We start from the raw sequence: 24,474 nt of genomic DNA on the forward strand, positions 1-24,474 counted from the left end.
TATTAGCGTCACTAAAGTTGGTGTTCAACCCCCCACTGCTAAATCTGACTGGTTTAAAAAAATTTTTTTTAAATAAAAATGTGTGTAAAGCAAAATATTGACAGTAGTAATACCTGAGTGATATTATTAACTTTGTTCTTCTTCCTTATTGTCCTTAGGTTTCCATTCTAACTTATGCCAGAGAATTGTACTAGACACTCAATTTTCAGGTCAAGTATTGTACCCAAAGAGCATGCATGAGGAAAGATGTCATCTGACTCTCAAGCAATGTCATTTACATTTGCAATAAAATATAAGGATCCTCTGCATTATTTTGTTGTATTCAAACTGTGTGTCCATAACCCCAAAAAATGAGGAGTGGGGCATAGGGAAGGATCTTTGGTATCAAGAAGAACTGATTTGTAACCCTAGCTTGGCCACTTAGCAGCTGAGTCACCTTGGATATTTTACTTAATCTCCTAGCCTCAGTTTCTCTATCTGTAACATGGAACTTATGATACCTACCTCAAAGGACTGTCATGGGAGAGAAAATAACTCCCAGAGAGCCTTTCCACTTACCAGATGTATACACTAAGTGAACAGATGCAGGTTTTTCCTACATTTACAAATATAACACCTTTACCTCCCGGCTTCTTCAAATTGGACCTTATCGAAGCACTGATTGTTAAACTATAAATTCACAGTGAGATGGATCCGTTCTGGACGCCGTGTTAAGGACTATGGCAATTACCGAAATGCCCAGAGAAATTCACTGTGAGCTGATGCCCCAGCATGAGACCATATTAAAATAAAGCTCCCATGCAGAGAATTAATGTGGGTTGAGCAGCCAATTAAACGTATGCACTTAATGCTTTCACATGCCTTATTTCGCCCAATTATAGAATAGCGTCAGAAGGTTGGTATTTTTATCCCCATTGTACAGAAAGTTTCAACAACCCCCATGGCCAGAGAATCGATAGTTGGCATAGCTGAGATTCATGTCCAGATCTCACTGACTCCAAAGACTCTTATTTGTATACTGTTTCATGTGGTCATCTATTTTCATAATCAACTCAGATACTGGAATTGTATTAATAGTACCCAGAACATTATTTAAGGCTAGAAAAGTTCAAGGAAGTTTTTCAATGGTTTACAATTGACGGATGGGTGATTCTGAATATTTCTCTTTCCATCTGTCTTCCTCTTTCTGTTTCTTTCTCCATCCCTCTCCCTTCCCCCGCTTGATGGTATTCTCATCAATATAAAGATGAGACTATAAACTCAGGATGTTAGTGCGAACTTCTTTTTTTCTATTTAATGCACTAGAGAGAGAGAGGGAGAAAGAGAGGTAGAGAGAGAAAAGGAGAGAAATTACGAAGATATATCCCTTAACCTCAAGAGTTTAGCCTTGGGATGTGTACCAAAAACATTTACCCTAACGCTAAGGTAGTGCTTGCAGATTTCTGCTGGTACTTTAGCCAGAGTTTCCAAACCAAGTGTGCCAAGATCGTGGGTCATGGTGAGGACACTGATCCCCCCAAACCTCTGGGGTGACCAGAGTCCCTGGTCTGTAGCCTTCAGCCAACAGCGGCTCTCACCAATGTTGTCATTCCTGTGTGCCCCTCTCATGAGAGAGACGAGGAAGCTCTGATCAGCGTTAGGCAGAGAAACCATTTGGCAGAGGTGTCACTTGAAACACTCCCATAAAACCCAATATGTCCAAGTAGGTTTCCTCCTCTAAGAAAAATATGGTATAAAAGAGTCCAAAAATCCCTACCTGGAGAACTCTCATTAAACTTCCTGTATGTCCCTTCTCCTCTCAGAGTAGGACTTAACACCCTTAAGTCCTTGACCATTCTAACTTCCTGGCTAAAAAAGAATCACTTCGGTGGACACATAGGTACTACAGTAATAGGGTATTGGGCAGGGGGGAGGGGGAGGGGGTGAGTATATATATATATATATATATACACATAATGAGTGAGATGTGCACCATCTGGGGGATGGTCATGTTGGAAACTCAGACTTTTGGGGGTGGGGGGGAAAGGGCATTTATTGAAACCTTAAAATCTGTACCCCCATAATATGCCGAAATAAAAAAAAAAAAAAGAATCACTTTGTTGTGAAAGGGCAGCTCAAAGGAAGAAATTCGCAGCACGAGAGTCCATTGTTTTCTTTCTTCATTTAAAGTGACTTTAGTGAAAATCCAGCATGCCAATGGAACCACAGTTTGGCCAAAGGGTGGAATAATATGCACACCAGAGTGGCCAGTGTAGACATGGCCATTCTCAGCTGCCCTACCAGTAGATCAATCTTGAACACTGACCTACGAGACTCACCAGTGTTTGGCCTTGCTGTTGCAATGCTGGTCTGCCAAGGCCCTTTCCCAGAAACCGTGGTGTCCTTATCTCCTCCTGCCCAGGGCCTCGAGGCCTTTCCAGGGAGGGGCCGCTCCAGTGGGGAACAAGCACAAGATCTGACTTGCTGTTTTATCTTCAGACCATAAACACCCATTATTCGAACAACCATTTCTACAAGAAACTGGCTACCTAACTCTCTGGGCCTCAGTTTTCTCTTCTGTAAAATAAGAATCACGACAGCCACACCAAAGGGTGGTGGTGATAGTTAAATGAGAAGATGGACATAGAGTGTTTGGCTCAGAATAACAGGCGATCAGCTCCTTCCCTTCCTGGCTTCATCCACAGCCTTCTCCGTAGATGATGTGAGTGAGGAGTCCCCAGAGGTGGAGAAACCGATGCTGAGAGGACAAGCTGGCAGAGAGTCCTAGACAAGAAAGGGTCCAGTTCAAGGTGACAAGCTTTGCCTGGAATGAGTGGGTGAGCAGAGGTGAGACATCTCAGTAAGACAGGAATTGAGCTAAATTCCCTCCCAAAGTACTAGGATTTCAGGTGTGAGCCACAGAGCTTGGCCCGCATAGTAACTTTTTAAAGATCTGAGTCAGCCCTGCAGCAACTTGGCATAGTATCTATCGTATGCCCAGCAAAGTACACATTCATTCATTCAACAAACATTGATCGAGCATCTTTTGTACCCAAGCCAAATGCTAGAGAATGGCACACAATGATGAACAAGATAGACACACACTCCCTGCCATTGTGAAGCTTGGAACCTTGTGGAAAACACAGATTAGAAAACAGCCAATAATAGCACAAGGTGGTGAGTACTCACAGGAATACAGGATAACACAGGGCATATAGGGGTAACAAAGAGACCTGAAAGAGGACCAGCTAAGTGAAGAAGACTTCATGGAATTATATTAAATATAAATGATTTAAATTAAAAATTACCAAATATATAAGGAATGGTGAATATAGCCTACCAAGCAAAAAGGGAGGAATTAAGGGTATCCCTTGCCCATTTTAGAGATACACATGATGGACTGTCTGATTGGCCACTAACACGCTTTCACACTGCTGGGGAAATTTTTTCAAAGGAAGGAGGGAGATGTCTAGGAAGGAAGCAAGAGGCCCCACCAGGAGCAAGAACGAGTGCACAGTACTGGGTACAAGGCAGTCCACATGTGGCTGTGTGAGCACTTTGCCAGCGTGCAAAACGCAGGGATTAGGGAGGAGGAGGGAAAATGAGAGGAAACGAATTGAAAACACGGTTACCAATTGCAACGAGAAATAACAGCCTTTATTTCTAAATGACAACTCTTTATCTTCCTACCCCAGGCCTATTTGTTGACAAGCCATTCTGTCAAAATGTGTTGGTCAAGGAAAGGGAGGCCCCACGTTCACACGCTACATTAGGCCTTGATCTTGTCTCTGTTGGAATTCGAGAGGCTCTCCCATAAGCAATCAGCCTCCTAATGGGCAAGAGGCACCTCTGGGAATGGGAATTTGACAAGGCTTGTCAAAACTGTCAGGCGGAAGCACGGAGTCTTTCTCATTCTCCTGTTCCTACCGCAGGACGGGAACAGCTCCGAGGGCTCATGCCAGTCCTTCGAGGACAAGAGCTAAAACCACGGTGAAAAGTTGCTCAGACATTAGCAGGGCACACATACAAATCCGGCCTATGAAAAGAAAGAAAGCCTGGATGAATACAGCAGCTACGGGCTGACAGCACAGTACATCTTGAGGCTGTGGGTAACTCAATAGAGTGAAAGACTCTGGCTCTTTCTCTCTGATTCCCTATCGCCTGGCAGCAGTGGATTAAAATTGCCTGAGAAATCAAGCAGGTGGTAATGGCCTCTCGGCCAGATAAAAATCACCTTTTCCCTGAGGCTTTTCCATTGTCTGCCTCAGCTCTGGGCCGCAGAAACCTGCAGAGGTTCCAATCAGCTGTAGTGGCACAGCCACACCCTACACAGGACACCTGTCCTCAATTAGGGGAGTGCTCCAGAGGGGCCCTGGGTTGGAGGGAGGCCAGGGCAGGGTCGCAGGGGGCTCTCCTGCACCCAAGGCCACAGCGATGATGCAGACTTGGCCTTGAGCCTTTCGCTTTCAGGGGAGCTGTGATTGCCAGAAGCCAGAACTCAATGACATTCACAGGCCTCTCCTCTAACTCCTGTTTAGTGCAAGACCAAGGAGGAGTGAGGGGGCGGGGAGAGCAGGTGGAGGAAAAAACCCAGTCCTCCCCAGATCAGCAGGGTGGGTCCTTAAGGGTTGGACCAATGTGAGAAGATCAGAAAAGATCTCAAGCCAAAAACAAATGTCTTCCTACTTCCTTCTTCACACAACTCCCAGCCCCTCCCACCCCACACACTCACCCATCCCAACCCCAACTAACCTGTCTTGAAGATAAACATGCTCCCTTTAAACTCTGAAACCCGTCTTCCATTAATTCTGGTTTTGAGAGCGAAGCTTTCCCTGCTGACTGATTACTGAAAACTGCTCATTTAAAGAAACATGGAATCTGTCTTGCAGACGATGGCTTCCACTCCGGACATCATTTTTGAGACTTCCACACAAACCCCAGAGACTGGCGGGCGCCTCCAGGCAATCCAGGTAGAGGGAAAAGGAGGGTAGCGCAGGTTCACACAAGTGTATCCTCACTCACACGTGTACACACACACACACACACACGCACGCACGCACACACGCACGCACACACACACAGCTCACCCCAGAAACTGCACCACACAAGACACAGCTGCATTTGGGCTTCTAATTACTTTTCTGCCTAATTCATGCTAACACAGCAATTAGTGATAAAGCTCAAAACACTCATCCACATTAGCTTGACGACATTTAATTATGACATTAGATGTATTGCACTTCATGAGCTATGTAGCTTAGTGAGTAATAAGAAATCTACATGTATGGCCCATCTAAACGGCGATGTAATAAAAGTAAAGGAAAGCCATGAAATCCTCACTTTGTCATTAAAGGGAAATGTGGTAACGGGTGCATTTTTATGTGAAATATGCCATTTCCAGATGCTGACTAGAAATCTGGTCTCCCCAGCTCAGAAAACATGGTTAGGTCTTTATTTTTTTTAAAAAAAAAAAAAAAAAAGGAAGGAAGGAAGGAAAGAAGGAAGGAGGGAGGGAGGGAGGAAGGGAAAAGGTGGGTTGATAGTTGATTATTGGGTGTGCCTCTGTGTATATCCATTTTCATTTTTAGTATCTTAGACGTCAGCAGAAGATATAGGAGGAAATGTGACATTTTTTTCAAGGATGGTCCATGAGATGTGCCGTTTGCTATTGGTTTACATGGGGCCTGTTCATGAGACATGATTAATAGCTCAGCGGCACTGCCAAAAAGCACATAAATCTGGCCATCCACGGTGTAATTGACACGCTGCTTGTCTCGCAGATCCCTATAGCTCTTGCTTATCTCGGCCTAATCCCCAAGTGGGCATTCGAAGCAGCTGATTATGCAATGCACAGTTGCTGACACTACAGTTTGGGGATCTGTTCCTTATAGCACCCAATTAGCTGCCACATAAAGCCCTGCTCCCCTTGATCAACCTCGAGCAGGTGTTAAGTACCAGCTGAGCGAACGCGGGCGAGTGCGGAAATGCCACTGGAGCATCCAGGCCTCGGCAGAGGGGGCCGTGAGGTGGGAACCTTCACCTCTGCATTCTGCATCAGGTTGCCCTTCACTCTCCACCTGCCCAGCACCCTGCTCGGGTTCCTCACGTCGAGAGCACTGCAGTCTGCCACCCAGCCCTCCGTGGTAGCTGCCCTGAGCTCCACCTGTCTTCTCCCCCACCTGCCTTACCTTCTTTCCCCGTTCATTACACATCTTTCCTGTCCATATCAAACCCAGCAACTCTACACACCAATGTGCTGTGTGGACTTGAAAACTTCCACCCCCCTCTCTGGTCTTTAGACTTCTCCATTTCTATGAAGACTTAAAAAAGAGAAACAACACAATACCGAGTTAGCAGAGCAGCCCCTGGGAAGATTAAAGATTACATAACGAACAAGTTGCGAAGCCCTTTGAAAGCATAAAATGCTGTAGGAGTAATTATTATCATTGTTATTAATCACCTCGCTTCATCACATATAGTAAACATGGGATAATAAAGAGGGGACCCTTAAATGCAGTATCAGCAGCAAGACCTATTTATTACAATGCTATTTGCTTGGATTCCATTACAGTTATAAAATTTTACGCTCCTCTAGCACTTTTCGTCTGAGAATGTCAAAGTGCTGTACAAGCACAGGCTCTAATTACACTAATCCTTGCAACACGCGGGGAGTGGCAGAGAAAGGCCACATCCAGCGGCGTAACTCGCCATCTAAGCAGATCCTGTCCCGAACTGGGGAGGTCTCCCTGCTGAGGGCTGCATCTAGAAATTTCCAAAATCTGAAGTTCCTAGGTCAGTCATATATACATATATATGAGTTTTCATAAATATATATATATAAACTATAGTTTTTGTAAGCACAAATAATGTCAGGTAGAATACATATACAAAGGTTTGAGTATTTTCTTCTGTGTGGGGATTATGAATTCAACATCTTGCAAGTAACCAGCATATACCTGGATCCCGCCACGTTGGCCCATGACTTGTATGTCTGCCGTCAGACAGAGACTAAAAGAAAACCTTCTGTGTCTTATTATTTTGTAACATTGCCAGCCTGCAAGTTTTCACACGGTGATGATTACTAATGATAGTAAATGAGTTTATGCAGAAAAATACAATGAAAACGGTGTATGTTGTCAACATCTTGTCACTTCGCCAGTATCCTACTCATCTGGGGAAAAAAGCTCCAGCTTTGGAGCACTCTCATGCAATATTTATAATATTGCTAAAACTTTGTTGTAGGTTTCGGGGTAAGTAAATTGACGGTTTCAGCTATCGTAATGATGCCGTCCTTCCAGTAATAAGAACGGAACAAACTACACTCTTGGGGGTTTGCATCTTCCCAGTTTAAAAGGCATGTTGCAGTGGTCTCCAAAGTAGGGTACCCGAACCCCCAGAATGCGTACGGGATGATCCACTGGGACACAGAAAGGAAACAGTAAAACCCCTATTTTATTTATTCTATTTTACTTTGTGAAAATAACGAAATTAATTTTATGAACACGTCACACAATTTGAGAGTAGAACACATAGACATACGCACCGTGGGAGTGCACACCCCAACACTTTTAACTGACGCCGGGCAAGCAAAAATGTCTGAAGAGTTCAACAAAATAATGAGAGGTCTTTTCATAGTGAAAGGGAGGTCTGTCTGTAGGTCAGACTCTACTTCTCCATCCATATTAGAAATGCTCTGGGGAGGCCGGGCGCAGTGGCTCACGCCTGTAATCCTGGCACTCTGGGAGGCCCAGGCGGGAGGATCGCTCAAGATCAGGAGTTCGAAACCATCCTGAGCAACAGCGAGACCGTGTCTCTACTATAAATAGAAAGAAATTAATTGGCCAACTAAAAACATATATATAAAAAATTAGCCCGGCATGGTGGCGCATGCCTGTAGTCCCAGCTACTCGGGAGGCTAAGGCAGAAGGATTGCTTGAACCCAAGAGTTTGAGGTTGCTGTGAGCAGCTAGGCTGATGCCACGGCACTCTAGCCCAGGCAAGAAAGTGAGACTCTGTCTCAAAAATAAAAATAAAGAAATGCTCTGGGGAGAGGGCAATGCACATTTATCTACAAAGATTTGCTGAAGTCCCTGAAACCAAAGAGGACTTGTCAGGCTGAGATCTGATCCCAGTCCTTTATCCATCCAACAATTAGAAATGACGCTGGGCTCCCTGCATAGTTCTGATCACCTTTAGTTGTGACCAAAGTGGGCTAGGGAGCATTTTCAGAAATCAAAGAACCTTAGCCCAAAGTAACACCACTTTATATAACAAAAATAAAATGGTAAGTTCCTTCGGGTGAATCACCTTCAAAAAGGATCTTATTCCAGTACTGGAGTCAAAAGACCCAGCTTTTTGTGCCTGCTGCATGCCCTTGGAAAAGTCCTTCATCCTCCAAATGAGTCTGCTAAACCTCAGGTCCCCAGCCCCTAGGCCTTGGCCAGTACCAGTCAGTGGCTATTAGAAACCAGGCCTTGCATGACCCCCTGAGCTCCGTGCCCATCCCCCCACTCCCCCACCCCCACCCCCCATCTGTAGAAAAATTGTCTTCCATGAAACTTAGGGACCCGGCTGCACAGCAGGAGGTGAGTCTGTGAGCAAAGCTTCATCTGTATTTACAGCTGCTCCCCATTACTCGCATCACCACCTGAGCTCCCCCCAACCCCACGTGCACTCCCCCCTCCCCACCTCCATCCATGGAAAAAGCATCCTCCATGAAACCTGTCTCTGGTGCCAATAAGACTGGGGACCGCTGTGCTAATCCACCAAATGGAGATTAAGACTCCACCCTTCCTACCTCGGGCTCAAACACAGCTCTGTCCCTGTCCAGCTCTGAGTCAAGGCCAGGCTCTCCGACACTGGGGGAGAGGATAAAAATCCTTGTCGCTTGCCCTCCACCCCCAGGTACTGAACTTGCAGGGATTCCTGACGAGAATTTCCACCGTAACCAAAGCTGGGGGCAGACAAAGGCAAAGATAGGGAAAGGGCCTAAGAGACTCCGCAGTGCAGAAGGGGTGGCAGGAACCCTGGGAGATTGTCCCGGAGGAAAATGGCACACAGCCAAGGAGCTGGACCCACAGCAGGCCCGAGGGGCAAGCGGGGGCAGTGTCTCCAAGCATTTATTGGAGGAAAACCCAATGTCGCCCTTTGGCAATTTATTAGCACCCTATTGCAGCACTGTCAAATACAAATATAACGCAGGCCGGTTGCAGTGGCAACACAGCAAAACCCCATGTCTACAAAAAATAGAAAAATTAGCTGGGCATGGTGGGACATGCCTGTAGTCCCCAATGCTGGGGAGGCTGAGGCAGCAGGAAGGCTGAAGCAGGAGGATCCGTTTTTCTCTTTTTTTTTTTTTTGAAACAGAGACTCGCTCTGTCACCTAACTGAGTGCCATGGCACCAGCCTAGATCACTGCAGCCTCCAACTCCTGGGCTCAAGGGATCCTCCTGCCTCAGCCTCCCCAGTAGCTGACCACCATGCCCAGCTGGGTCTCACTCTTGCTTAGACTGGTCTCAAACTCCTGAGTTCAAGGGATCCTCCTGCCTCAGCCTCTCAGAGTGCTAGGATTATGGGCGTGAGCCACTGTGCCCGGCCCAGGAGGATAGCTTGAGCCAAGGAGTCTGAGGTTGTGGTGAACTAGGATCAGCCACTGCACGTTAGCCAGGGCAACAGAACGAGACTCTATCTCAAAAAAAAAAGAAAAGGAAAGGAAAGGAAAGGAAAGGAAAGGAAAGAAAAGAAAAGAAAAGAAAAGAAAAGAAAAGAAAAGAAAAGAAAAGAAAAGAAAAGAAAAGAAAAGAAAAGAAAAGAAAAGAAAAGAAAAGAAAAGAAAAGAAAAGAAAAGAAAAGAAAAGAAATATATTGCAAGGCCTATATAATTTAAAACTTTCGGGCCGGGCACGGTGGCTCACGCCTGTAATCCTAACACTCTCGAAGGCCGAGGCGGGCTGATTGCTCAAGATCAGGAGTTCAAAACTGGCCTGAACAAGAGCGAGACCCCATCTCTACTAAAAATAGAAAGAAATTAATTGGCCAACTAAAAATATAGAAAAAATTAGCCGGGCATGGTGGCACATGGTGGCTACTTGGGAGACTGAGGCAGGAGGATTGCTTGAGCCCAGGAGTTTGAGGTTGCTGTGAGCTAGGCTGACGCCACAGCACTCTAGCCCAGGCAACAGAGTGAGACTCTGTCTCAAAAAAATATATATATATAAAAAAATAAAACTTTCTATACTATTCACAGTACCCAAAAGGTAGGAACAACCTAACTGTCCATGGATAAACAAAATGTGGTACATAATTATGTGATGGAACTCTGTTCAGCCCTAAAAAGGAAGGAAATTCTGGCACATGCTACAACATGGATAAACCTTGAGGATATTATGCTAAGTGAAATGAGTCAGTCACAAAAGGATAAATATTGTTTAATCTGTTAAACAAAGTTTACGGGAGCCCACTGTTTGTATTGAGCTCCTACACTGGCCCCCAGCAGACCAGACCAAATCAGAATTGAGTCACACATACAGTTGCCACATAATCAAACTGAACTCTGAAATGGACCAATTTAAACACACACACACACACACACACAAGATTCACAGCAACCAATCAGAAGGGGCCCAGTTTACCTGAGCCCACATGATAAGGAATTCCCTCTGTTTTACCCCTATAAGTAAAGTAACGTACGACCAATCCAATTATTGGTCTTTTTTTTGAGACAGAGTCTCACTCTGTTGCCTGGGCTAGAGTGCAGTGGCGTCAGCCTAGCTCACAGCAACCTCAAACTCCTGGGCTCAAGGGATCCTCCTGTCTCAGCCTCCCAAGTAGCTGGAACTACAGGCATGTGCCACCATGCCCGGCTAATTTTTTTCTGTTTTATATGGAGACACAGTCTTGATCTTGCTCAGGCTGGTCTCAAACTCCTGACCTCAAGTGATCCTCCCACCTTGGCTTCCCAGAGTGCTAGGATTATAGGCGTGAACCACCATATCCAGCCCACTTATTATTCTTTATCTCTGCTTTCTTCACCTCTTTTCTGCCTATAAGGCCGACCTCTTCTGCTCCGCTCATCAGAACATCCATCCTGTTTTATAGAATAAAGTGTTGCCCAATTCTAGAATCATAGATAAAAGGCAATTAAATCTTTAAACTAAATTTGTTGTAATTTTTTCTCTTGACAGATTCCACTTATATATAAGTACCTAGAGTAGCCAAATTCATAGACAGGAAATAGAATGATGGTTGGCAGGGGCTGGGGGCAGGAGGATTGGGGACTTGTGTCATGGGTAAAGAATTTCAAATGGGAAAACGAGAAGCTGTGGCCATGGCTGGTGGTGATGGTTGTACAACAATACCTTGAGCCCAGGAGTGTGAGGTTGCAGTGAGCTATGATGATGCCACGGCACTCTATCCGAGGCAACAGATGGATACCCTTTCCCAAAAAAAAAAAAAAAAATAGAACAACTAAAAAAAAACATTCATTTTAGTAATATATCTCCTTTGACCCACTGTGTTCAAAACATTATCATTTCAACATGTAATCAACATAATGATAAATAAGATATTTTACATTCCTTTTTTCATACTATGTCTCTGAATTCCAGGATGTAGTTACCATTTACAGCACATCTCAGTTCAGACGCGCCACATTTCCGGAGTCCCATAGCCACGTGTGGCTGGTGGCTACTGGCATGGGCAGTGTTCACCTGGAGGAAAGAGATCTGTGTGGGAAAAGCGAACACCACTTCGTCACTGGGCTCTGGTCACTCTGCTGGGGAAGTCCTCTTGAGAAAATAAAACGAAGGAAGATAGGTCATTTTCCTACTGACAGGACTGGAAGAATCGCTGGAAACAGAGAAGTGTAGGAATAAGTGTTCAATAACATGACGAGCCGAGCAACAATACTAGTTAACACGTCTTGAATATGTCCATGTGCCAAGCACTGTTCTCGCGACACTGTGAAGGAGATGCTCTGGTGTCACCCTCATTCGACAGACGAGAGGCAAGCACAGAGAGGGGAGAAGCTGCCCAGGGTCACACCCATGGGAGGGAGCAGACCGGGCGGTGGCTCGGGAGCCTGTGCTATTCACCGCTAGGCCACCCCGTCTTTCCCTGGCTGTGCCACGTTCTCCAGACACATCCAGAGGCTGAGGAGTTGGGAGCACAGCAGTGGCCCAAGGGAACATCAAGGTGCCACTTCCTCATCTATGACAGGCACAATGGCAACGTTTAGAATGAGCGGAAGTCCACGGGGAAGGAGAGCATTTGCCAACGGCAACGGCACCGTGGGCGGCACACGGCACACGAAGGGATCCGGGGGACGGGGCGACACAGCAACGCACCGGAGCAGCCACACCAAGCAAAGGCTGGTGGCCCGAGAAGACCAGTGCAAAGTGGCAGGAGCACATCGCCGGCCCGAGCACGGCCCGAGGAGCCAGAGCAAGCGAGACGGTAAGCAAACAAGACAGCAACCTGGAGACGCCGATGGTGAGGAGCAGGCGCCAGCAGAGATCACAGGCGGGGCAGGACACCCAGAGACACCAGAAGGACAGAGGACGGTCCGACGCAATGGCCCTGAGGCAGTCAGGGCCACTGAGCGAGCAGAAGTTCCTCTTCCCCACGAGCCAATGAGGCCAACAGAGGGTCAGGCTAGTCACATGCGTGAACGCCAATTCTGACTTAGGTTAGATAGTGGCGTGGAACATTTGGAAACACCGCTTCTGAGATCAAAAGTTTCTTTCCTGGCCGGGCGCGGTGGCTCACGCCTGTAATCCTAGCACTCTGGGAGGCCGAGGTAGGCGGATTGCTCGAGGTCAGGAGTTTGAAACCAGCCTGAGCAAGAGTGAGACCCTCTCTCTACTATAAATAGAAAGAAATTAAATGACCAAATAATATATATATATATATATAGAAAAAATCAGCCGGGCATGGTGGCGCATGCCTGTAGTCCCAGCTACTCGGGAGGCTGAGGCAGGAGGATCGCTTGAGCCCAGGAGTTTGAGGTTGCTGTGAGCTAGTCTGACACCATGGCACTCACTCTAGCCTGGGCAACAAAGCGAGACTGTCTCAAAAAAAGAAAAGTTTCTTTCCTAAGAAAACTGAACAGCTGAACACTGAAATCCATGACCTGGCTGGAAAAGCCCAGGGTCGTGGAACCTGCCCTATAGAGTAAGTTTGCTGGCATTTCTGTCTCCCTCTGTGCTCTGCTCTGAAGTACTGTAACTCAAAAAAAAAAAAAAAAAAAAAAAAGCAGCAGCCCCCTATGTCATGATATTTCCCCCTAGACTAAGAGACAGAATAAAGACTCATGTGAAATAATGTTAATTTCGGGACATGGCGATGACTCAGGGAACTTCGGACACCAACTTTCCGTATTCTGGGTGGCAGAAATCAGGTCAGGCAAAGCTAATAAACAGCACAAGAATAAACAGCTTAATTTATCCTTCAAAGGGAGAGAAGCCAGCCAGCCCCGGGTATCCATTTTGCGTGGAGGAAGTTGCATTTCTGATGATCATGTTTCTGCTACACAAACCCCAGCCTCCCATAGAGCCAGCATATCAGAGGTGAGCCGTTCCCTATTCTATCCCAATTGTCAACTACTCTTGTCATCGCGGAGCTCACGCTGAGCCACCACTGAGCTTGACAGACAATAACAATAACAACAACAAAAAGCCCTGCCTGGAAAATTATTGTTTTTATACACAATACAGATCAGTTTGGTAGACAGTTTCCAAAACATCCACCAACCCACGAGCATGTTCTCCAGTCCTGCCCCATTAGATCCAAGCACGCCCCAAGGGCGCACAATCCTTCTTCAGGTCACTGTGGTCTCACACAGGCATGGTGAGTAGTGGCATGCTTGCTTCTATTAGTGTCAGCGGAGAAGAATGAGGATGGTGGGGAAATCAAAAAACCCACGGGGTCCCAAGTAGACGAATTAAAGCAAGCTGGTATGCTTTTAAATTCATTTTTATCACACAAATAATATACACGATGATGGAAAATTTTAAAAAACACAGATGGAGGGGCAGAGGATATGTGACCAGGTCAAGAAACTAATTTATATTTCTGCATAATTTATTTTAAGAGATAAGTGGACAAGATACAGCTTTCCAATGATTACCTAAAAGTTCAGGAGTACAAAGGAGAACAAATTAAGAAGGCAAACGTATCTCATCCTGAACGTACTAAAAGCAGCTGTACCTGGTGTGCTGGATGCCACTGGAGCTTTCTTGAGGGCTACATCCACAAGTACAAAATAGAAGGTCCGCTTAGAGGACTCACTCCCATAGTCCTAATTCCAGATGCTCAGAGAGAATAGGATGGGAAAAGCAAAGAGAGGCAGTGGAAAGTAAGAGTAATTGGAATGTTACTATCCAAGCTGGGCACCCAAAAAACAGGCCTCCTTATTTCCCTCCAGTGGCATCTACCCTGTAGGACACCAGGTCCCTACAGGGTAATTGCAGGAAGGTTGCAAATCCATATGCATTCCAAGTAGTTTCCAGCAATAAGATAATTAAAAGTATAACGACTAACACATGAGGCTCGTTAAATTCTTTGATATTAACAAGGGGTCCTCACCCTCACAGAGTTTGAGTCCATTACTCTAGTCTGTTTTTGACTCCTAAGGCTTGGGTGTTTAAATTATCTCCCATTTAGATCTCACACACCCTCCCACAGGCAATGTAGCCAGGACTCTTCACTCTCTAGGTGGCCTTAGGCACCTCGATTCTCAGTTCCAGGCCTCAGTTTCTCCTTAATACTGTCATCAGTCACAATGACGGCAATGAGTGACACACATGGAAGATCTAGCCCACAATGATAATTTGGGGGATAGTGGGATAATATGTGTCAATTCCCCAGAGACATTGATTTCAAAAGAGAATGTTACCTTAATGATGTTAGGTTTCCTCAAGAACCCTAATTACACATCACTTGCTAAATATGTGACTCTCTGATCACAGAAAAGCTATTGCAAGTCTGCCAAATGGATAATTTCTCACATGGAATTAGGTTCTCAAGATTCATGATTTCTATTTCCAAGTCTGCCATCAGAGTCTTACCTATTTATTTGTCCAATCTCAGATTTTCAAGATGCAAAATGGATTAAAAATTCACACTACTGAGAATGGTGGCAATTTCTTAGGGATGCAATAAATACAAAATATGTTCATATTATAAGATAATATCACAATAATATTTGTTTTTTAAAAACACAATTATAAAATAAGTATTCAATAAAGAATTAAAATCTTTAGTTAAGGCCAGGCATGGTGGCTCACACCTGTAATCCTAGCACTCTGGGAGGCCAAGGCGGGCAGATTGCTTGAGGTCAGGAGTTCAAGACCAGCCTGAGCAAGAGCAGGACCCCGTCTCTACGATAAATAGAAAGAAATTAATTGGCCAACTAATATATATAGAAAAAATTAGCCGGGCATGGTGGCACATGCCTGTAGTCCCCACTACTCGGGAGGCTGAGGCAGCAGGATTGCTTGAGCCCAGGAGTTTGAGGTTGCTGTGAGCTAGGCTGACGCCATATGGCACTCACTCTAGCCTGGGCAACAAAGTGAGAATCTGTCTCAAAAAAAAAAAAAAATCTTTACTTAAAATATACCATGTATTAATAAGAGAAATATCTATTTCATTACTTTTCCACCTATAAAAGCTAATTATGTCAACTTAATCCAGGAAATTGCTGGCCAAATAGTATATAGTATTTTTTTACCTAATGAAACTCCAACCAGCAGAAAATTATGCAAAAAATAGGATTTGGTGTCAGAGACTTGGATTCAGATCTTAGCTGTGCCACTTACAGACCTCCTCCATACTGGGTTAAGTCATTTTCCTCATTTTCTTTTTTTCTTTTTTTTTTTGAGATAGAGTACAGTGGCATGATCATAGCTCACTGCAACCTCAAACTCCTGGGCTCAAGTGATCCTCCTGCCTCAGCCTCCCAAGTAGCTGGAACTACAGGCATGCACCACCACACCTGACTAATTTTTTCTATTTTTTGTCAAAACACCATCCCCCTTTTGCTCAGGCTGGTCTCAAACTCCTGACCTCAAGCGATCCTCCTATCTCAGCCTCTCAGAGTGCCAGGATTATAGGCATGAGCCTACTCGCCCAGCCTTCCTCATTTCTAAATAGTAATAATCACACAGTTGCAAAGAGGATTGACTGTAATAAAGCATGTGGAAGCAAAAGTACTATAGAAATATCAGGTATTATCTTAGTGCACTTCCAGTCATTCCTCCAATCTAGCCAGCTAGTCAATAACCGGAACTAACATTAACTAGGGTGGGGTGTGGGCAGGAGGGGACAGTCACCCCCAGGCCTACTGGAAATGTCTGCCAGCCTCTGTACCTCTCTTACCATCAGCAACCCCTACTGGAAGAAACCAAAAGGAGCCTCCCACCAAAAGAAGTTTTAGGTCCTCACCATAACTCCCTTAACGCTGGCTCAGTGGTTAGCACTTGCTAAAATACTGATTTCACTAAAAAGCCATCATCAGAATCATATGATACACTCAAAAACACTCACTGCTTAGAAGTTCTTACAAGGATTGCCATCCCATGTCCTGAAAGCAAAAGAAATAAAATAGTACATTCATTACAACAAAAGTAAGGCCGGGCACGGTGGCTCACGCCTGTAATCCCAGCACTCTGAGAGGCGGAGGCGGGAGAACCGCTCAAGGTCAGGAGTTTGAAACCAGCCTGAGCAAGAGTGAGACCCTTCTCTACTATAAAGAGAAAGAAATTAATTGGCCAACTAAATATATATATATATATATATATATATATATATATATATATGAAATTAGTTGGGCATGGTGACGCATGCCTGTAGTCTCAGCTACTCGGGAGGCTGAGACAGGAGGATCGCTTGAACCCAGGAGTTTGAGGTTGCTGTGAGCTAGGCAGACTCCACAGCACTCTAGCCCAGGCAACACAGCAAGACTCTGTCTCAAAAAAAAAAAAAAAAAAGAAGTATTCTTCATCCCTCACTGTTCGCATTTCTTGCTGTAAACATCATACTTGCACTTGCTATAACCACCAAGGTTGCATGCATGACCATTTGCCTGCCTCATTAAAATAGAGTTTAATCCCTGGGTGCGTCTCAGAGTTTTATGAAAGGAAAAAATTGTACGTTGGTAACACATTTTTAAAATATCAACACAAAACTGCAAATTTTAGAAGATACAGAGGCCCTGAGGTCAAACATCTTCCCTCCACGTATGTTATTGCCACTTGAGTTACAATCAGGGGGAGCCCTGGAGGTTACTATAGATCCACTCATCTACTTGAGCTTTCATCCAGAAAGGAGCTTCTCATTTAATGTTTTTAGATGCAACATTTTTAAGCAACATTTTTTTTTTTTTGCTACAAAAGAAAGATGTAATCATTATAAACATTTAAAAATAAGGCAATGTTAGGCCAAAGCAAGAGGATTACTTGAGGTCAGGAGTTCGAGACCAGCCTGAGCAAGAGTGAGACCCCACCCCCATCTCTACAAAAATAGAAATAAATTAGCCAGGCAACTAAAAAGAGAAAAAAATTAGCCAGGCATGGTGGCACATGCCTGTAATCCCAGCTACTAGGGAGGCTGAGGCAGGAGGATCGCTTGAGCCCAGGAGTTTGAGGTTGCTGTGAGCTAAGCTGATGCCACGGCACTCTAGCAGGGACAAGAGTGAGGCAAGAAAGAAAAGAAAGAAAGAAAGAAAGAAAGAAAGAAAGAAAGAAAGAAAGAAAGAAAGAAAGAAAGAAAGAAAGAAAGAAAGAAAGAAAGAAAGATTAGATATTTTTTTATTTTTTTTTATTTTTTGAGACAGAGTCTCGCTTTGTTGCCCAGGCTAGAGTGAGTGCCGTGGCATCAGCCTAGCTCACAGCAACCTCAAACTCCTGGGCTCAAGCGATCCTCCTGCCTCAGCCTCCCGAGTAGCTGGGACCACAGGCATGTACCACCATGCCCGGCTAATTTTTTCTATATATATTAGTTGGCCAATTAATTTCTTTCTCTTTATAGTAGAGACGGGGTCTCGCTCTTGCTCAGGCTGGTTTTGAACTCCTGACCTCGAGCAATCCTCCGGCCTCGGCCTCCCAGAGTGCTAGGATTACAGGCATGATCCACCGAGCCCGGCCTAGACATTTTTTTAAATAATCACAGCAAACAAAAATAACCGTTAACATTTTGCCACATACAGGTATAGTCTTTTTTTCTATGCAAGAATGTAAATTCTTTAACTACAATATAATCATATATACAGGGGTCTTTAACCTTGTTTTTCATAACGGTACATAGTCAACATTTTTTCATGTCATGAAATATTCCTCTTCAGCACCATCTTAAATGACGTTATGGTATCCCACTGTATGGACTATGTGATACTTACCCAAAGCTCTGTTGCTGGGCATTTGAGTTGTTTCAGACTTTCATTATTATAAACAATGCTAAGATGGACATCCTCGCAGCTAAAACTTCAGGTGCATCCGCAGTTATCGCCTTGGTATAAATTCTAGAGGCAAAATTGTTGAGTCAAGGGATTGACCAAAGTTTGACTTTGACATGTACCTGTGCATTTTTGTTTTCCAAAGCAAGATTTTAGAAATCCTTCAATGGGCCCAGAAATCTCAAAAGCACTTTGTGACTGCTATTCATAAAAACTAAACATGGGCATAGTCCTTTTTTACCTCTCATAGACAGATAAGCAGGAAGCACTGAGCAGAAAAATGTGTCATTTAACAAAACAATTATATAAAAATGTGTCAGTTTCTTAATCAATGTTTCCTCCACAAACCCCAGGCCCCACTGTCAGGAGGCCTGTGGAGCTGTGTCTGCATGGTCTCTTCGCATGTTCCAGATGAGAAGAAATACCCATCAGTTTCCTTTGGCCAAGTTTTCCCCAGAACCACCTACATACACACAAAACCAAATAAACATCGAAACACAGTCCAAATGCATTTATCATCCAATGTCTTAGAATTAGTTTTTAATACTACCCAAAGGGACTTACTGTCTACATGCTTATTATTTTGTTGTTTTGTTTAGTTTTGTTTTGTTTTTTGGCCACTACCAGTGCTACTGAAGGGATTTCCATTTGTGTATATTTGAAATTGCACACTACCTATGTGAGGGTCCTGGCAGAACTCTGTGCCCAGCCTATCTACGTGCTTGTGTATAAGGATAATCGACCAAAGTCCCCTATATAAATTCTGGAAGGGGCCCAGCTGGTGGCTCACGCCTGTAATCCTAGCACTCTGGGAGGCCGACGCAGGCAGATTACTCGAGGTCAGGAGTTCGAAACCAGCCTGAGCAAGAGCAAGACCCCGTCTCTACTATAAATAGAAAGAAATTCATTGGCCAACTAATATATAGAGAAAAAATTAGCCGAGCATGGTGGCGCATGCCTGTAGTCCCAGCTACTCAGGAGGCTGAGGCAGAAGGATCGCTTAAGCCCAGGAGTTTGAGGTTGCTGTGAGTTAGGCTGATGCCACGGCACTCACTCTAGCCTGGGCAACAAAGCGAGACTGTCTCAAAAAAAAAAAAGGATAATCGACCAAAGTCCCCTATATAAATTCTGGAAGGGGCCCAGCTGGTGGCTCATGCCTGTAATCCTAGCACTCTGGGAGGCCGAGATGGGAGGATCCCTTGAGCTCAGGAGTTTGAAACCAGCCTGAGCAAGAGCAAGACCCTGTCTCTACCAAATATAGAAAAAATTAGCCAAGGGTGGTGGCACATGCCTGCAGTCCCCGCTACTCGGGAGGCTGAGGCAGGAGGAGCTCTTGAGCCCAGGAATGTGAGGTTGCTGTGCGCTATGGTGATGCCACTGAACTCTAGCCCAGGGCAGCAGAGAGAGATTCTGTCTCAAAAATAAATAAATACATAAATAATTCTGGAAGTACCGAAAGTTAAATTGCCCTCACCTTTCTTAATGAAATTCAACTGTGAAAAATAAGCTATACTATTACAAATAATAAGAAATATTTTGGCCAGTGTTTCAAACTTATTGCTAATTTAAGTGCCCAAAATGCCCCTTGCTGTACATGTGGCTACATCTCTATCACCCTGAAACCGCTATCCTAACACTCTTTTCCCCTCCTGCTATTTTCCAAAGAGTGAGTGAGAGAGAAAAGGTTGGTAGCCAAAAGAATCGAGGGAATACTTGAAGATTTAGGAAACTTTGACATCTTTCCCACCATCACCAAAAAGTAATTTTTTAAAAGTAAGTACCACCCTGGCAATGCCTCAATCGTTTGGCAGACACCATCCTTCCCACGGGAGCATAAATTTAACACAGGAAACATTGTCATAAGGTGTCAGAACAAGTTACTACTTAATGGCCACTGAATGGGGCCACCAGTTCTACTGAGGGGCTCCCACTTGTGCGTGTTTGAAATCACACACCAGCTACTTTAGGGTCGTGGCAGAACTCGGTGTTTGGAAAGAGAACTAGGGATATGGCTTTGTGCAGCTTTCTGTTCTGTTAGGACCACAGGGACCACAAAGCCCACAGCTGAGGACGATGTTCTCAATTCAGTTGAGTGCTGAGGAATCTTTTATTTTTGAGAGAGAGGCTCACTCTGTTGTCCGGGCTAGAGTGAGTGCCGTGGCGTCAGCCTAGCTCACAGCAACCTCAAACTCCTGGGCTCAAGCAATCAGCAATCCTTCTGCCTCAGCCTCCCGAGTAGCTGGGACTACAGGCACACGCCACCATGCCCGGCTAATTTTTTCTATATATTTTTGGATGGCAAATTAATTTTTTTCTATTTTTGGTAGAGATGGGGTCTTGCTCTTGTTCAGGCTGCTCTCGAACTCCTGAGCTCAAACAGTCCTCCCGCCTCGGCCTCCCAGAGTGCTAGGATTATAGGCGTGAGCCACCACACCTGCCCCCAAAAGGTATAATCTAATGCTAAAGATCTGAGTAGGGAAACCCAACAAGGCCTGTCTGTCTAGATTCTTCTTGGCTTCTGTAGCATGCATTCCTTCCTTCCAGGCGTGGGGCTGGATCCTGGAATGGGGTCTTATGACCTATAGTCAAACAGGATAGGTCAGATAATTTCTTTAGGGCCAGTTTTTGCACAGAAAACAGAAAGAAATTCAGAGTCCTATCTGTAAGTTTTACAGCTGGTTTCAGGGGAAAAGGGATTCTGGTTCCCATGACCCGCCTTGGGGAAGAGAGATTCTAGTTTGTATGGCCAGCCTGGGGGAAAATGAGGGGCCAGAGGCAGGAAGGCAAGAGAATGTAAGAGAGAAACTTTGCTTCTGAGGCTGCTTCAGAGGACTTCATTCTGGGGTATTCTAAGCCCCAACACTACCCTCAAAGAGCTTTAGTTTAACTCTACTCAAGATTCCTGGCTGGACCAGGTGGCTCACGCCTATAATCCTAGCACTCTGGGAGGCCGAGGTGGGAGGTCTGTTTGAGCTCAGAAGTTTGAAACCAGCCTGAGCAAGAGCCAGACCCAGTCTCTGCTAAAAATGGAAAGAAATAAACTGGTCAATATATAGAAAAAATTAGCCAGGCATGGTGGCACATACCTGTAGTCCCAGCTACTTGGAGGCTGAGGCAGAAGGATTGCTGATTGCTTGAGCCCAGGAGTTTGAGGTTGCTGTGAGCTAGGCTGGCACCACTGCACTCTAGCTCGGACAATAGAGTGAGACTCTGGCACAAAAAAAAAAAAAAAGAAAAGAAAAGAAGCAGCTACGTCAGCAGATAGAAGAAATAAGACCTAGTGTTCAATAAATTAGTAGAGTTACTATAGTAAACAATAATGTATTGTATACTTTTAATCAAGAATAATTCAAATGGTCTAAGCATAAAGAAAAGATAAATGCATGAGGAGATGAATATCCCATAACCCTGATTTGATTATTACAAATTATTATATATGAGTGTATCAAAATATCACTTGTACCCTGAAAATATGTTCACCTATTATGTATCAATAAAAGTAATAATAATTTTAAAAAAGACATTGACGTGGTGGCTCATGCCTGTAATCCCAGTGCTTTAGGAAGTCAAGATGGAAGGATGACTTGAGGCCAGGTGTTCAAAATCAGCCTGGGCTACATAGCGAGAGCCCATCTTTATAAAAAAAGTTTTAAAAATTAGACAGGCGTGGTGGTGCACCTGTAGCCCTAGCTACTCGGGAGGCTGAGGGGGGAGCATCACTTGAGCCCAGGAGTTTGAGGCTGCTGTGAGCTATGAAGATGCCACCGCACTCTAGCCTGGGCAACAGAGCAAGACCCTGTCTCTAAAAATAAATAAATAAAAATAAAATAGCTAAGTCAGGTCTTGAATTTTTATCTAAGCCAATTGAAGTGATCACAATAGGATGATGATACATACAGTGAGTAGTTGTGAGAAGGAAATCATCTTTTAGCACGAATGGCTAATGGTTTAGTTTCAAAATACAGTTTTTAGTGGAAAATTGTTCAAAAAGAAAAAGAGAAAGAGAAACCCAAGTCATCTTCACACAGTCTCTCTCTCTCTACCTCTCTCTCTCTCACACACACAGAGCTTTCAAGCATTCTTGAAGTCGATAAAATTGTGACCCTAATACATTAAGAAAAATGCCCTAAACCAGCCAAGAGTGAAAATAAACATGACTGAGCAATAAATTAGAACCTCCTTCACTCTCCTTCTACCCCCCACATGCCTGGATTGCACGTGGGGGAGGGGGTGCAGAATGCGGTCCCTGTGGAGGCTTTGGCATAATGAGGACTGGCCCCGCCCTCTGCGAGCAGGCGTGCCCTCCCCCAGGTGACTGCAGGCCCATGCATCCAGGGGGCACTGTGTAAACATTAGCTGATGCAGATGGAATGAGCAGATGTCTGGCATCGGAGCCCAGGCTGGGAGGGACAAACAGGGAGAGCGAGGAGGAGGCCTAGAGGGGAACAGGCTCCCCGTTTTCCTGCCCATTCTCCAATCCTTGGGTGGCAATGGAGACGGTGGGAAGACACGCTTATTCTGACGTTTGATGCCCGCCTTCCTCGTGCCTCTCCCTATACCGTGACCCTCAGTATTGGAGTATATTGGAGCCAAAGCAGATTGGAGTTCTCCTAATCCTCTCTGTCCATGTGACAGGTGAGAAAACAGGGACCCAGAGGCTCCCAAGGACTCAATCGACCTCACGTACTAGCTTATTGCAGAACTGGAAACAGATTCCAAGTCTTCCTCCTTCTAGACCAGTTCTCCTCTTTTATATTCTCCTGCACCCATGGTAGAATCGATTATCCAACTTCTCATTAAATACTGCATGCCGGGCATTGCCGTGGTCATTGAAAACAGTAAGGTTCTCCTATACCCATAACAAAATATATCTCTGCAGTTGTCAAAAAAAAAAAATTACTCTGAGAGATTCTTGCGCTTCAACATCAAACAATTGTTAAGCGCCTACTATGTGCCAAGTTCAGTACTTGTACCAGAAAAGAAAGAAACGAGTAAGACACTGTCCCTTCCCCTCCTTGGGACATTCCTGGTTTAGACTAGGTTCCACTGAGATGGATAAACAGAGAGGAGACTCAGAGCATGAATGAACCTGGAATAAACACAGATAACAAATAGACAAGATTAAATATTTAGATTATGTATTGGCCAGGGGTTAAGTGGATTAATGGAGTGATGAGTTGGGCAGAGTTATGGGATTTCCATGTTTAGACAGAGTGGATTAGGCCGTCCAGCGTATGGAAATGCAAATCGAAACTGCTATAATCAGCATTAACACCCTGTATTCATCTCTGGAGGTGCCTTCCTGTCAAAGGCTGGAAGGGGCAGGACAGACGATGTCTCGCCCATCTTTATGACATCCTGGTGAGTCAGAGAGCCAACGCTGTCATTCCCAGGCTCCCGGGGAGGAAACAGATCCAGGGCAGGGAGTGGGAAAGTCGAGAGCCTCTAAGATGTAGTCCTGGCTGCTGTTCACCTCCAGCCCAAATGCCTCCCTGGAGCACTTGGGCAATCCAAACAGGCAGAAACACGATGAGTCACTGTGCCACAGCCCTTTTGATCTTTTCCTCAAAGGAAGAGAATTTGCGAGTTACCTTGTAATTATGTCCCAAGTACAGGTTGTGTGTTGGAGTCTCTACAGAGCGTAAGTTTCTCAAGGGCAGGGACCTCCCCTGATGGCCGCCAGTCACTCTGCAGCACAGCCATGAAGCACTGAACGTGGCAGACACATTCTGTTGCTGGACGAGCTGAGCGAATAGTCTAAAGAAGAAATCGCAGGAGTAAAAGAAGGTTGTGCAGCCGATCACGTACAGTTCCCACTGCCCATTCATTTCCTGCCCTGCACGACTCCTGCCCCTAGGGAGCCTGCTCCTGGAACAAGTCTCCACCTGGTCAGTGATTCACTGAGATGCCCCTGAAATCACGTGCTTGATTGACTCCACCGTGGACAGAAACAGACAGGGGTTATCCATGAGGAGGTGTGAGAAGGTCTTGCTACTTCTTGAGAGAAGATTCCATAATCATATCCTCCTGGGCATCCCACAGGGTTG

This window comes from Microcebus murinus, chromosome 15, assembly GCF_040939455.1.
Source record: "Microcebus murinus isolate Inina chromosome 15, M.murinus_Inina_mat1.0, whole genome shotgun sequence".
NCBI lineage: Eukaryota > Metazoa > Chordata > Mammalia > Primates > Cheirogaleidae > Microcebus > Microcebus murinus.